The 15,354-nt window shown below is 37.8% G+C and overlaps 1 long non-coding RNA gene across 1 annotated transcript in view; it reads left to right on the forward strand.

Annotated features, from left to right (window-relative positions):
- The first annotated feature begins 17 nt into the window (after window positions 1-17).
- Window positions 18-15,354, forward strand: part of LOC117286703 — a 34,584-nt gene continuing 19,247 nt past the window's right edge. Inside the window, exons 1-2 of the long non-coding RNA XR_004517833.1 lie at window positions 18-581; window positions 8,940-8,988. This is a non-coding gene — a long non-coding RNA (uncharacterized LOC117286703). The remainder of the gene's footprint in view (window positions 582-8,939; window positions 8,989-15,354) is intronic.

Genomic DNA, 15,354 nt, shown 5'->3' on the forward strand with positions numbered 1-15,354 from the left:
GCTCTTACGGCCGCGCGTGCGCGACTCCTGCGGGCCGAGCGCGCGAGAAGCGAGAGACCGCGCTGAGGGCCGCGGTCCCGGTGTGCTTGTTAAACAACCCGAAAAGTCGGGCCTTGGGGCTCCTCATGTGGATCCTCGGCTGCCCCCACGCAGTCCGTACAAGGTAGCCCTGCCCTCAGAAATATGGGCATTTTCCTTATATCCTAAAGAAGTAAAGTGTAGTTGAACAACGTATGTGTTTGCGTTTCAGGAAGTGGTTGCTTTTTAGGAAGGCAACAGTGTGGAATGGGAGAGATGAGAAAACTTTCTTTTGCACCATATCTTTTGTAGCTTTTGAATTTTGCCATATATGGCAACCTTGCCTGTTTAAAATAAACACTACCAAAGAACTTTAAAATTGCATTTGTTGGAATACTTTTTTGGGCTGTGCTGAGTATTGAACCCAAGGTCTTGCCCTAACCTACATCCCCAACCTTTTTTTTTTTTTTTTTGCTGGGGGTGTGTGTGTCTCACTGATTTGCCTATTCCTGGTTGGAAGTTGTGACCATCCTGCTTTGGCCGCCAGAGTGCTGGGATTACAGGTATGCACCATCTTGCCAGGTTTAAAAATATATATTAATTTTAAAATATGCATGCACACATAAATGCCATCAACACAGATAATTAAAGATAGTCACAGTGGCAAGTCAAACATGAAAATACACACTCCTCCCTTCCTACCTTGTGCCCAGCTAGGTTACTGGCATTTGAGGCCATTACGTAACACATCTGTGTTACCTACCTTTCTGTTTCTGTGACAAAACACCTGAGAATAAACAAAGAGGAAAGGTTTATTTTGGCTAATAGTTTCAGAGGTTTCAGCCAATGGTCACTGGGGCCATTACCATTGGGGACAAAGAACATCATAGCAACAGGGTGTGGGAGAGGGGCTGCCCACATCATGACAGCTAGAAAACAGATGGGAAGAGGCCATAGTCCCCAAATCCCCTTGAAAGGTGTACCTCTGTGACTTCCTCCTGCTAGATCCCACCACCTATCAACAGCACCAGAAGCTGGAGACCTAACCTGTGACACACGGCACTTGGGGACACTCCAGCTCGACTGTAGCACCCTCTGTTCATTATAAGATTAGCCATAGGATCCCTAAAATAAACAAAATTAGGACAATTTTCCTAATTAAAAAATGATGTATGATTAGTGAAATATTGTCTTTTGAGCCCCAGTGTCATGGATGATCTTTCTATACAGATAAAAATCATTTACTTAGAAATGACAATAATAATAGTTAACATCTATCGAACTTTTACCATAGGCCTCGTTGAACACTGCTGCGGGTTTGGTATGCATTCTTTTAATCTTCAAAGTTTTCCTGTTTTACAATGAAAAACATGTAGGAAGTTTCTTCAGTTTATCCCTAACAACACACCGACTGCAGAAAGCTACAGACAGGCTGGATTTGAATTCACATCTGACATTATAAAACCTCTTTTTAACCTCTACATATTCCTTTTAAAATTACAATGGAAACCCATGCTCCATGACTTTCCTAATTCTGTTTTCACAAACTGAGAGGAATCTAAAGATTAACAACTAGATGATATTTGAGGAAAGAGTAATAAAGTGTTCCGTGTCTATGTTTTAACATGTTTCAGCTTGTGCAGTGTGTGAGATGTTTGTCTTGTGCATAACTAATGGTCTTAACCAATGTTGATAAAGTTTTATTGGAAAATAGCCACATTCATTTACTTATGTAAATGCTCACTGAGGAGGCCAATTAGGCCTCATACTTCCCATCTGGCCTCCCATAAGGATGAGTAATCCTTTACTCTAGGATGCTGTTCTTTTTAAGAGATATTTTCATTAGTCCATGTTCCAGTATGTAATGGTTACATTAATTGTGGGGAGTTGGTACTTTTTGTTTGTTTTTTGTAAAACCAGTCAGTCTTGTGCTTGAGAGGCGGGTGGCAGCACCACTGAGCTAAATCCCCAGCCCGGAAGTTGGTATGTGTACATAATACATCTTAATTTTTATTTCTTCTTCCCCTTGCCTCCTTCCTTTTCTCCATTTCTAGATCCCCTTCCTATTTGCAAAAGACCTACCTTCTCTTTTCTATTGTCTATTTTTTATTTTGCTCTTTAAATTATACTTCGGGTTTCTCATATAAGAGAAGCCATGCAGTGTGTAAGTTTGTGTGTCTGATTTATTTCTCAACATTGAAGTCTCAAGGTGGATCCATTTTCCTACAAATGACTCAAGTTTTATCCTTTTTTATGACAGAGTAGTACTCCATTGTGCATAAATACCATATTTCCTCTATCCATGCATCTATTGATTATGACACTTTTCTTAACAAAAAATATTCCAGGGAAGAGAGAAACCAATAACTGATGATACTTCGCCAAAATTAAGCAATTATAATTACATGCTTGTGATATCATATATAGTCATTGGAACTTGGATAATTGCCGTTGTTTTCCTTAGATTTCAAAAAACTGTGTTCTGCTTTTAAAAGTGGTAAGAGCCCTGAAAAAACATGCAGCAGGTTGTGTGAATTTGTAGAAGAGCTTGTGCAGCAAGAGCACTATACCATCCAGGGCAACAGGTGCCACTAATCAAGGGCAGAACTTTTCAGAAAATTGATTCTGAGGGAATACAGATCCTGGTGAGTCCCTCTTTCCCATCATTGTTAGGTCATCTTCTATCCCAAAGCAGTGATGGCTGCTCTCTTGTTGTTAATGGGAAGGTCCTGAGTTCAGGCCTAAGAACATCACCTGCTCTGAGAGACAAAGCTGTAGGTGTGTTTAGGTCCAAGCCAGATGACTCTAAAATTTTGTTCCTTTAAGTTGGGAAGAAGTCTCTAGAAGTTCCTTCACCCAGTTTTTTTTGGGGGGGTGCACGGCAGGCGGCAGAACCACTGAGCCAAATCCCTGGCCCTGTGTTGGCTAGCTTAAAGAACTCATGAAATTGACTGTAGTAAAGAATTCCTAGGAAGCACAGGACTTACAGTAGGAACACAGTGCTTCTAAACAATTACAGTAGGGATAACATTCTTCAGTGTCACTCATAAGTTTAGGCAAAAACTAATTCTAACATAAAAATTAAATTCTGATTATAGAATTTAGGTATTGGCTATACGGATGTTTACATTTCTTTCAAATTTTCTGAATGAAGGTTTTTCTTATCTGCTGGAAAGAATTAGATTCTAATGTGAAGTCTGTCTTCTTTAATTTTCTGAGGAACAAAAGAAAACCTATTTAAAGAAATGTTGAAACTTCTTGTTTCAAAACAACCCTCTTGAAAAAAACAAATCTATCTCAATTAAGATCATTACACACCTGTAATCCTAGATATTCTGGAGGCTGAGGCAGGAGAATTAGCCTGGGAAAATTATAGAAACCCTGTCTGGGATGGGTAAAGATTATAAGAATAATTCAGACAAATGTAAGATGGGGTTCAAAAGCTATAATAATATTTTAAAATAAGTTGTAATTTTATTTTTGTTTTTTGAAGCAAAACCTTTATTGGTACATTGTAGATATACATAATTATATAACATCATAGGGAATTTGTGCCTGTACAGGATATATTTTACTTTTTTTCCCATTCCTCCCTCCCTTCCTCCCGTCTTCCCTTCCATATTTGCAAAAGCTTTGTTTCCATTTTTTACTTCTAGTCTCTTTTTTCTTGTCCCTTCTTTCCTTCCTCCTGTCCACCTCCCTTGTTTTTCTTCTCATTTGAACATTTTCTTCCCATTTCCCAATATCTATTACACATTTTGATCCTTATTTCTACTTTTGGTTTCTCACACCACAGAAACAATGCAGTATTTAAAACCTGTGTGTCACATTTATTTCACTTGATAGTATAGTCTCAAGGTGCTTCCATTTAGCTATAAATGTCTCAAGCTAATTTTATTTTATTTTATTTTATTTTTGGTTTTTTGAGACAGGGTCTCACTATGTAGTTGAGACTGACTTGGAATTCACTATTGTAGCCCAGGCTGGTCTTGAACTCACAGTGATCCTCCTGCCTCAGCCTCCCGAGTGCTGGGATTACAGGTGTGCACCACCATGCCCAGTTTAAGCTCATATTCTTTATGGCAGAATAATACTCCTTTGAATATATTAAAAAAGCCTAAATCATCTCTATTCATTCATTTGGTCATTTGGGCTGTTTCCAAGATTTAGCTATTACAAACTGTACTGCTATAATCATGGGTCTGCATATATTGCTTTTAGGGGGGGTAGCAGGGATGGAACTTGGGACTTTTCACTTGGGAGGCAGGTGGCAGAACCACTGAGCTGCATCCCCAGCCCTATATACTGCTTTGATATAATAGTAATTCTTTTTAATTCTTTCAGAAGATGCCAAGAAGGGGGATAGCTGGATCAAATAGAATCTCTAGTTTTAGTTTTTTGAGGAACATCCACACTGATTTCCACAGTGTTGTTTGCACCAGTCTGCACTCCCACCAATAGTGAAAAGGAGTCTCCTTTCCCCCACAGACCTGCCAGCATTAGTTATTGATCGATTTCTTGATAACAGCCATTCTTTCTGGAGAAAGATGTAATCTGTGTTGTTTTAATTTGCATCTCTCAAATGACTAGTGATGAATTTTTTTTCCATATATATATATCTGTCATTTGTACTTCATTATCTCAGAAGTGTCTATCTCAAATGTCCATTTCTGGATTGGGTCTTTAAATTTGGTGGAATCTGAATTTTAAAATTCTTTATGCATTCTAGATATTAGCCCTTTGTCTAAGGAACAGCTGGCAAAAAATTTTCCCTGCACTGTGGATTGTCTCTGCACTCTTCTGGTGATTTCTTTTACTGTACAAAACTTTTTAGTAACATGAGATCCTAGTTGTTGATTCTTTGTGATATTTCCTGTGAGATAGGGTTTTGTTTATAAAGTCTTTGCCTATACCAATGTCTTCAAGAGTTCTACCTATTGTATCTTCCAGCAGATTTCATATTTCTGTTTTAATATTTAGATCTTTGGTTCGTTTTTATTTTAGTTTAGTGCATGGTGAAAGTTTTGGGTCTTTGTTTCAGTGAAAATGTCTGGTTTCTTTGTCAAAGATAAGGTGGCTGAGTATTTTTGGTACAGGGGATTGAACTCAGGTCTTTGCACTTGCAAGGCAGGCCACTGAACTGCTGAGCTAAATACCCAGCCCTGAGTATTTTTGGAGTTGTTTCTGAATATTCTAATCTGTTCCATTGCTCCTCAGGTCTGTTTTTTCTTTTTTCTAGTATCATGCTGTTTTTTTAATCATAGTAGTTTGTAGTATAATTTCAAGTTAGGGATTGTGGTGCTCCTGCCTTGCTTTTGTTGCTCAGCATTGCTTTTATTATTGTAAGTCTCTTCTGGTTCCAAATTAATTTTAGCATTGTTTTCTCTAATTCTGTGAGATATGCTGTTGGTATATTGGTTGGGATTGCATTAAATCTGTATAACAATTTTGGAAGTATGGCCATTTTCACTATATTGGCTTTTCCTAACCAAGAACAAGGGATATCTTTCCATTTTCTGATATTCTCTTTGTTCTCCGTTTTCAGAGTACTGTGGTTTTCCATGTAAAGGCTTTTTACTTCCTTTATTAGATTGATTCCTAGGTGTTTCATTTTTTAAAAAATGCTATTGTGAAAGGTGTGTGGTTTCCCTAATTTCTCTTTCAGTGAGTTTATTTGTGTACAAGAATGCTATTGATTGTTGACTTTGTATTCATCTACACTACTGGATTTGGTTATTAAAACTAGAAGTCTTTTGGTGGAATTTTGGGGGCCTTGTATGTAGAATATCATGTCATCTGCAAATAATGATTTAACTTCTTCCTTTTCTATCTTTATTTCTTTCTCTTGAAAAATTGCTCTGACTAATGTTTCCAGAACTACATTTAATTAGAGTAGTAACTGTGAACATCCTTATCTTGTTCCTAAATTTAGAGTGAAAGTTTTCAGTTTTTGTCCATCTAGTATGAGGTTTTCTGTTGGTTTGTCATAAATTACTTTTATCAGGTTGAGATAAAGACCATCTATTCCAATTTTCTGCAGAATTTTTATCATGAATTGGTGTTGGACGTTGTCAAATGCTTTTTCTGCATCTATCGAGGTGATTATATATGATCATATGGTTTTTGCACTTGGCTCTGTTAACATGGTGTATTACATTTATTGATTTGTATATCACTTCATTCCTGGGATGAATCCTACTTGGTCTGGTAGGTAACCTTCTTGATTATTTGCTGCATTCTGTTTGCAAGTATCATATTGGGGAATTTTACATCTATGTTCATAGGGAGATTGGCCTGTAGTTCTCTTTTTTGGTTGAACCCTTCTCTGGTTTTGGTATCAGGGTAGTACTTGCTCCCAGGAATGAATTTGGGAGTATTGCTTCCCTTTCAATTTCATTAAAGAGTTTGAGACGTATTGGGGTTTGGACTTCTCTAAATTTCCTGTAGAATTCAGCAATGAATCCATCAGGACCTGGGCTTTTCTTTATTGATAGGTTTTTAATTTCATCTTCAGTTTAATTTGCTGATATGCTTATTTAGAATTTTTATATCTTTTTGATTCAGCTTTGGTAATTCATATGTATCCAAGAATCTGTCCATTTCTTCTGAGTTTTCCATATTATTAGAATATAGTTTCTTGAAGTAGGTATTGATGATCTTCTGGATTTCTGCAGGATGTATTGTGATTTTACACTTTTCATTCCTAATTGCATGGATTTGAGTTTTTTATTTCCTTTTTTTGCTAAAGTTTGCTGAGGGTTTTAATCTTTCAAAGAACCAACTCTTTGATTCATTGATTCTTTGTATAGTTTCTTAGTCTATATTGCATTAATTTCTGCTCTGATCTTTGTAATTTCCTCCCTCATATGAGTTTGGGCTTGACTTGTTATTCTTTTCTAGAAGCTTGAGGTTAAGGGCTAGGTTGTTTATTTGAATCACTCTGTTTTTCTGATATGAGAATTCACTGCTATACATATATATCATAGGACGGCTTTCACTGTATTCTATAAGTTCAGCAGTGTTTTATTGGCATTATCACTTAATTGTAGAAACTGATTTCTTCTTTAATCTCATCTGTGACTCATTGGTTGTTTAGGAGGGTGTTATTTAATTTCCATATGTTTATGTTCTTATGGTTTATTTTGTCATTGATTTCCAATTTCATTGCACCATGCTCTGATAATATGCATGGGATAATTTTAATTCCTTTGCATTTATGTAAGCATGTTCTACGAACTGGCACATGGTCTATTTTAGAGAATGTCCCATGTGCAAGTGAGACTAAGTATATTCTGATATTGTGGGGTGGAACACTCTGTAGATACCTACTAAGTCCATTTGTTCAAAAGTTTGGCTCAGTTGTGATGTTTCTTTGTGGATTTCTTGTTTACTTGATGTATGTATTTGTGACAGTGTGGTATCGAGCTCCTCCATTACAATTGTATTAGTACTTATTTGATTTTTTTCATATTTGTTATAATTTTGGAGTATTTTTTCCATCCTTTGACTTTCAGTCTGTGAATTTCTTTTTTTTAAGAGTAGGAAAACATTACTGAGGTAAAGAAAGCTTCTGTCTAACAGAGACAGAGGGAGACCAGAAAGTGGGTTCCCCTCTCACCCCAGTTTTCAAAGATGTTTTCTACAGCAATGCCATGTGGTGAGGCAGGTACAAAGTAGGACAAAACTGTAAGACCCAATTATTAATTTTTTAAATAAAATGTGTTTCTTATTTGCAGCATATTGTTGGATCTTGCTTCTTAATCCATTCTGCCATTCTGTTTCTTTAGATTGATGAATTTACATTGATGATTATAACTGATATGTATTGACTTATCCTTTTCATATTATTTTCCTATTCCTCTTTATTCCTATTTCCTCTTTATTTTCCCTTCTGTTAAATTGCTTGTTTTGCCTGGTGAATTCATTCTGTTGATGTTCATGGAGTTATAGTCCTTTCTATCTCTTTCTAGAATGTCCTTCACGTTTTGGAATGCTGATGTGATGATCATGAATTTCTTCAGGTGTTCTTTGTCATGGAAGCATCTTATTTCTCCAGATAGTTTTGTGGAGTATATCAATCTGGGTTGGAAGTTGTTTTCTTTTAGGGCTTGAACAATTTCACTCCAAGTTTTCCTTGACTTGAGTGTTTGTATTGAGAAGTCTACTGTTATTCTGAAGGGCTTTCCTTTATAGATGATTTGTTTCTTTTTCTATAACAGTTTTTAATATTCTTTTCTTGTATTGAAATTCTGGAATCTTGACTACTGTGTGCCTTGGTGTAGATTTTTTTCTTTTTGATCATGAGTAACTGGAGTTGTATATGTCTCACATATGTATGTCAAATTCTTTTTCCCTACTTGGGAAGTTTTCTGCCGTTAGTTCTGTGAATGTTTTTTTAAGACACTTGCACTATTGCCTGCTTTTTCATTGACTCTTATCAATCTTATGTTATTCTTCTTTGCATCATCTAGCAGCTATTGGATTGATGTTTCATGATCCCTTGCTATTTTTAAAGAGATCTGTCTTTTCATAATCACTAACTGCCACCTTGTCTCCTGTCTTATATGTGATATTCTGTCCTCATATTGGCTCATTCTGCTGTGTATACTTGCAGTGGAATTTTTGATCTCCTGGATATTTGTTTGAATCTGTTTCATGGATTCTGTTTATTTTTTATGTCAGACATTCTTGTTGTCCATCATTTCCCTAAGCTTCTCTATTTTTAAAACTTGTATCTGCTCTGGAATCACTAATCATGTCTTTCATTATGGTCATCATCTTTTTTGGGAGGGAGGGGTTCTGGAGATTAAATTTGGGTCTTTGCACTTATGAGGCAGGTTGTGGCACCCCTGAGCTAAAATCCCTGGTGCTATCATCTTTGTAATTACTTGAAAAACTATTTCTGATTTAATTTTTTCCAGAGCCTCATTCATCTGCTTTGTTACTTCATCACCACTTCAGAGAGTCCAGGTAAGTGAGTTTCATATTTCTTTCTTTTCTTTTCTTTCTTTCTTTCTTTTTTATTTATTTATTTTTTGGGGGAGACTGGTGATTGAACCTGGGACCTTGCACTTCTAAGGCAGGCAGCAGCACCACTGAGCTAAGTCCCTGGCCTTCTTTCTTTCTTTTTGAGAACTGTTACTTTTAATAAGTAGCCAAAAAGCTTAAGAATGTAAAAGTACAAGGGCCGGGGATTTAGGTACTGTGCCTGCCTTGCAAGCACAAGGACCTGAATGTAAGAGTACATATTTTTTAAAATTTCAAATTGTTCTATCTATTGCTCCCTGAGTTTGCCATTGGTGAGCTGGAAGTTTGTATCTTGCTTAAGTGTCTTATCATTTTCTATAGATATACTTTTTAGTTTAATTCCTGGATTGATGTTTTTAAATTCCATATGGAAAGTAGCTTTATAGTTAGTATTTAGAACTATTAGAAAATGAGCCTGTTGCAAGATCCTACCTCTTCAATTTATAGAGGATGAGACGTTTCTGCCTATTTGGCTTATCCCTTGGTTCTTTGGCACTGGCCTATAGTATTGTTTATGACCCTTGGACAATCTCAGTCTGGGTGTTCAAAGACAAACAAATGATTAGAACAATTACATCACCTTGGGTATAATAGTACAATCAGCAATAACAATAGCATCACCTTAGATAATGACAAACTGTGGTAACTGTTGATTTGCCACCTTTAACCATATGAACTGTATTTGTGGTTATATAACAAAATCTAAAATGAACCAGAAAATTGTATACAATAAACATGCCCTCAGAATGGTGATTTTACCGTCAGGGGAGAAAATTTAAAAGCGGTTGAGGGAATAAACAGAAAAGAAGAAAGAGAAGGAGAAGAGATTAGAAATAGGGCTGGAGTACAAAGGAAAATTATGCAAACTTTGGGGAAATGGTGATTAAAAAAAACAATATCAGAATATGAAAAGGAAAAAAGTCTACTTCAAGGCACATTTCTGCTGTCACTGGTAGAGAAATTGGGCACAGAGCCCAGATCCATGTTGATTAATCCCAACAAGCTAGTCATAGTACTACTGTACCTAGTATTAGCTCCTGTGAGCTATATTTACTTATGTAAATATTTTATTTGTGTAAGACTGATGTCTTTATAACAAATAATTTTAAAAATGTAGAGAACTTCAAAGAGGAAAAAACCATCGTATATCCCATTCATTATTAACTTTAGGTGATGATTAATTCTAGATTATGAACATACACACAAATGTGCATATATGCACTTAAAGAAAGACTGTATTACAATAGAGTGAAGCACAGTTTCTTTTCTTTTCTTTTTAAGAAAGGATCTTGGGGCCAGGGATTTAGCTCAGTGGTTCCACTACCTGCCTTGCAAGTGCAAGGTCCTGAGTTTGATCCTCCATACCAAAAAAAAAAAAAAAGGGTTGGGGGGATCTTAAAGTTTCAATCCCCCTGTATCATCCTCCTAGAGTCCTGGAATTATAGGCGTGGCCACCACAGCCAGTTTTGTTTTTTTGGGGCTTTTTTTTGTTTGTTTGTTTGTTTGTTTTGAGACAGGGTCTCATTATGTAGTTGAGACTGACCTGGAACTCACTATGTAGCTCAGGCTGGTCTTCAACTCACAGCGATCCTCCTGCCTCAGCCTTCTGAGTGCTGAGATCACAGGCGTGCACTGCCACGCCTGGCTAGATGCTATTTTTAAATGAAAAATGTACAATTTAATTTTTTTTGCTTTAGATACAATTTTAAAAAGTGAAGCACACCTAAAGAAACTGTTGAATTTTCAGGAGTTAAAGAAAATAGAGAAGTAGGGAAGGAAGGAAGGAAGGAAGGTAGGGGAGGAAGGAAAGGAAAGGCTGACATGAGGAAGTGAAGAGGGAAAGAAACAATGAGGGACTATAAAAAATAAAGTTGATGTCCATTTTTAAAACTGTGTATTTCATCTTCAAATAACAACTAATGTTTTCTGCTTTGGAAGATGAGAGCATTAGCTATTTCTCCCTCCCAATCTCCCACATTTCTCATCCTTTGTAGGTTTTCATTCATTATATTATTTTTATATTGTCCAGTTTATTTTTCACATGGTGCTACATAAAAATAACCTAATAGTTGTTCATGACTAAGCTAGATTTTATGGAGTCTGTGTTCACCACTAGCTTTATGTTTTCTTGGCTTTTGCATTCTGAATCATTTGTGTGATTTATCACTCAATTATCTGTATTTCATTGTCAAGCATTTTTTTCATTCTAAAAAAACCTCATTGATAAAAATTCTGAGATGTCCTAAATTTAATTAGATTTAATTACAAGAGGACAGAAATACAGGGCAAGATAAAGAAGGTTAATCAGTTAACAGCTATGGGCTGTTAGCTCTCTGTAACTGTGACAAAATACCTAAGTCAATCAGTTTACAAGGAAGAAAGGTTTATTGTGGCTCATGGTTTCAGAGGTTTCAGTGCCTGGGCCCCATTGCTTTGGGCCTGTGGTGGCATATCACGGTGGGAATGCAAGATGAAGAAGGCTTTTATCATACAGAAAACTTGGTCTGAAGAGTTTTGGTTTCATATCATGGTTTTGTATTTCCTGTGATGAATCATGTCTGAGAATATCATCCTGTTGATTCTGTACCTGAACAACATCTTACCTGGTGATGACAGTATTAGGTCACTATTGTTTTTTGTTTGAATTTTCTAGCTACTGTTCCTTTAACTTGAGGTCACGCAAGTTTTTCTTTTATAGGTAGTTATGTTTCATTCCCAAATGTCTAGAGAATTTTTTCCTTATCTTTTAAGATCGAGAGCTTACTCAAGAGATGTCTTAGGGAAAAATGTTTATCAAGATCACCTGGTACATTATGTTTTACTCTGCAGATGTAAGTTTTCTTTTTGGGGGGTACTGGGGATTGAACTTGGGTCCTTGTGCTTGCAAGGCAGGTGGGGGAACCACTGAGCTAAATCCCTGGCCCTGTAAGTTTTCTTTTTAATTCAGTGTTGCATATGCATTCCAGCATGATATATATTAATATGACTTCTTTCTATTTATTGGGTTCTTTGAACCTTTATTTATTTATCTTTGTCTTCCACATCTGGTAGATCCCCCTGTTGTCATCTTAATCTGCATTGGCTGAGATTATTTCCAGCCTTTCTCTGTATCATTCATTCTTTTATTAGTGTTGTATATTCTGATTCTTAGTCCTGATTTATGAATTCTATAATGATTTTGATTTGGGCCTCAAATGTGTCTTAATTCTGCATTATCCCTTTCTGTTTTATCTTTGAGCTTCTCTTATTGTGTTCATATTATAATTAAAATATCTATAATATGAAATAATTCTGAATAAATTTCCCTCTTTTCCTTGAGTTATTTTATATTTTTTGGTTGGTATCTTCCTTGCTTTTTTAGGCTGTAAGAACCTTTATCTCCTGGCTCACTCCAAGTGGAAATTGAATATTGTGCAGCTACTATGAGAAACAGTTTGGTTATACCTCGAAATCTCAAACATGAAGTTGCTAAAGGATCCAAGCAATGTTACTCCTAGCTACATACCCAAGAAAACTGAAAACACATGAAAATCTGTACATGAATATTCATTGCAGTATTATTCAAAGCAGCAAAAAACTAGAAACAATCTAGGTGTTCATTAATGAGTGGGTGTATAAATAAAATGTTGTTATCTATTCAGTGGAACTTTCTTCAGGCATAAAAAGGAAGGAAAGACTGGTGTGTGTTCAACAGGATGGATCTTAAAAACATTATATTATGTGAAAAAGGCAGGCCACAAAAGACTGCACGTAGTATGATTGCATTTGCGTGAAAAGAGCAGAAGCAGTCATACTTTGGTCCTTGACTGTTTTGAAACTCATGCAGTTTGGTACTTGACATGTTTTGATGCAAAAGTTTTGTCCTGGCACTTGTCCTTTGGTAATCCATGTGCAAGCTGACACTTGTCAGTGTCAATTGCCTGATGATTCACTTTCCAGTCAAAATGATTGGTTTGGGGCTCCTCCCGCTTCCTGGATCAATGAACAATGAGAATCAAGGCCAGGGATTTAGCTCAGGGGCACCATGCCTGCCTTGAAAGTGCAAGGTCCTGAGTTCGATCCCTGGTACCAGAAGAAAGCAAAAACAGCAGAGCAGCAGCAATGACAACAGTAACACAGTGAGAATCAAGGTGCCACTGTAGTAGGATTCTCTATATAATTGAAGGTGGCGCTGATGGGATTTGCTGACATGTTAATTATGAGATCTGAGAGGAACAAGAGTCAAGAACAGCTTTAAAGTAGTTGGCTAAATTCCTGGAAAGAATAAGATTGATCTACTTAACGAAATGAAGAAGAGGAGCAGGTTTGGGGGAAATACAAGAAGGCTGGTTTTGGACAGGTTGAATTTGAGATGTCATCAAGTGGAGCTGTTGAAGGTGTAATATAATAAAAATATATTTAGTTGTATCAGTATTACTGACACCTTCAAAACTTCTGGGACTTGATGGTGAGAGGAGCTTTGTTATGCTAAAAAGCTGACTTCAGGATCTGGGTTGGTCTCCAGAAAGCCAACCATGTGAGTAGTAGGCTGGACCTGTGGGCCCGTCTCACATCAGGACTCAGGAGGAAGCTAGAGATTGAATTCAGTCGCATAGCCTGATGACCAATAATCAGTGAACACAATGGACACTCTGGTTTAAAGGAACTTCGTGGTAGGGTGACGTGCTCTCGTTCCACAAAGCTGCCCTTTGTGCTTTCTCTGTGCTGCTGGGATAGGAAGTACAACACCTCTAGTGAGATCTGGCTTTCGTTGGTTTGCTTTTTTTGTAGTTCTAGGGATTGAACCCAGAGCCTTCCCACCGAGCTACCTAATAGCCCTTTTTAATTTTTTTATTTTGAGACAGGATCTCACTAAGCTTCTAAGTCACCCAGGCTGAGCTTGAATTTGAGCTGTTCTTGCCTTGGCTTCGCAGGGCAGTCATTTGATTGAATAATTGAAACTGAGGGAGATCATGAGAATCCCCAAATTTATAGCCCATAAATAAGAAATGCAGGTGGCACAGGGCTGGGGTTTAGCTCAGTGGTGCTGGTGCCTGCCTTACAAGTGCAAGGTTCCATGTTCGATCCCTGGTACCAAAAAAGGAAAAGAAAGAAATGCGGGTGGCCTGGGGCCCCCACTGGCAGCTGGTGTGAACTGAAGGCTACTGTGTGAAGGATAATTCCCATTAGCTTATGGAATCTGATGCCTGATCTGATAGTTCCAATCAGAGTTGAATCATATTACATTACACCCAGTGATGTCAAGCCAGGTGGAGATTCAGAGAAATAGTCAGGGCTGGAAAGAAAATACCACAAGCTATGTCCATGTAAATAGTGTTTAAAGCCTACAACCGGACCACATTAGCTGAGGAATGAGTGTAGATGGAGCCAAGGGATACCTCTGAGGTGAGCCAACGTGTAGAAGTGATGACAAGAAGAAAGTAGCACAGGAGACTGAGAAGCTGTGGGCAAAGGGGAAAGCCAGACAGTGAGGCTCCTGAAGAAAAGCTTAGTGTGCCTAAGAGTGCTGAGAGGTCAGGTAAGGTGGGGACTGAGGACCTTTCATTAAATTTAGCAGTGTGTTACAAGAACCAAGACCTGATCAGTTGATGGAGTTCAAGGAAGTGAAATGATAGAGCTGGAGGAAGCATGGGAGCTGAGACGTTAAAGCAGCTCATTCAGAAAACAGGTAATGGCTGCAGGAGAACTTTGACTTATTATTTAAATAAGAAAGGCAGCAACAGGTTTTTAGTATATGCTATTGAAAGGATCCCGTAGAAAGGAACACATTAGGCAAGCTGAGTGAGTGACAGGTGATTGACAGAGGACCCATACATAGCACAGGAGAGGGGCAGCCCTGTTGGGAACAGGAAGATGTGGGGCACCCTCACCGACGGGAGACCAGGTAGTCAGGGGTGCAGATGGAGCAGCAGGTAGGTGTGGCATTGGCTGCTCCCGAAACTTGCCTGTCATTACTGTTGTTGCAGGTTGGAATTCTGGAAGTGCACAGTGAGATAAGGACTGAGGTGGAGAAAACAAGCGTAAGCATAGGGAGCACGTGAGCTGGGAGGAAGTGAGCAGGCCCAAGCAAAACTCAGCCAGCCCAGCGGGGAGCTCTGGAGGAGCTATTGCTCACTAGTTGTCCTGCATTGGGCTGTCCTCTACATACAATCTCCCAGCCACTTTGCACCCTGGGTGGGTAATCTCCTGGTTTTGCCAATTAAAAGCTTGCTCTTGGCCCGGGATTTAGCTCAGTGATGCTGCTGCCTGCCTCACAAATGCAAGGTCCCAAGTTTGATCCCTGGTACAAAAAAAAAAAAAAAAAAAAAA

Source organism: Fukomys damarensis, unplaced genomic scaffold, assembly GCF_012274545.1.
Source record: "Fukomys damarensis isolate Sample0158 unplaced genomic scaffold, DMR_v1.0_HiC HiC_scaffold_18, whole genome shotgun sequence".
Taxonomy (NCBI): domain Eukaryota; kingdom Metazoa; phylum Chordata; class Mammalia; order Rodentia; family Bathyergidae; genus Fukomys; species Fukomys damarensis.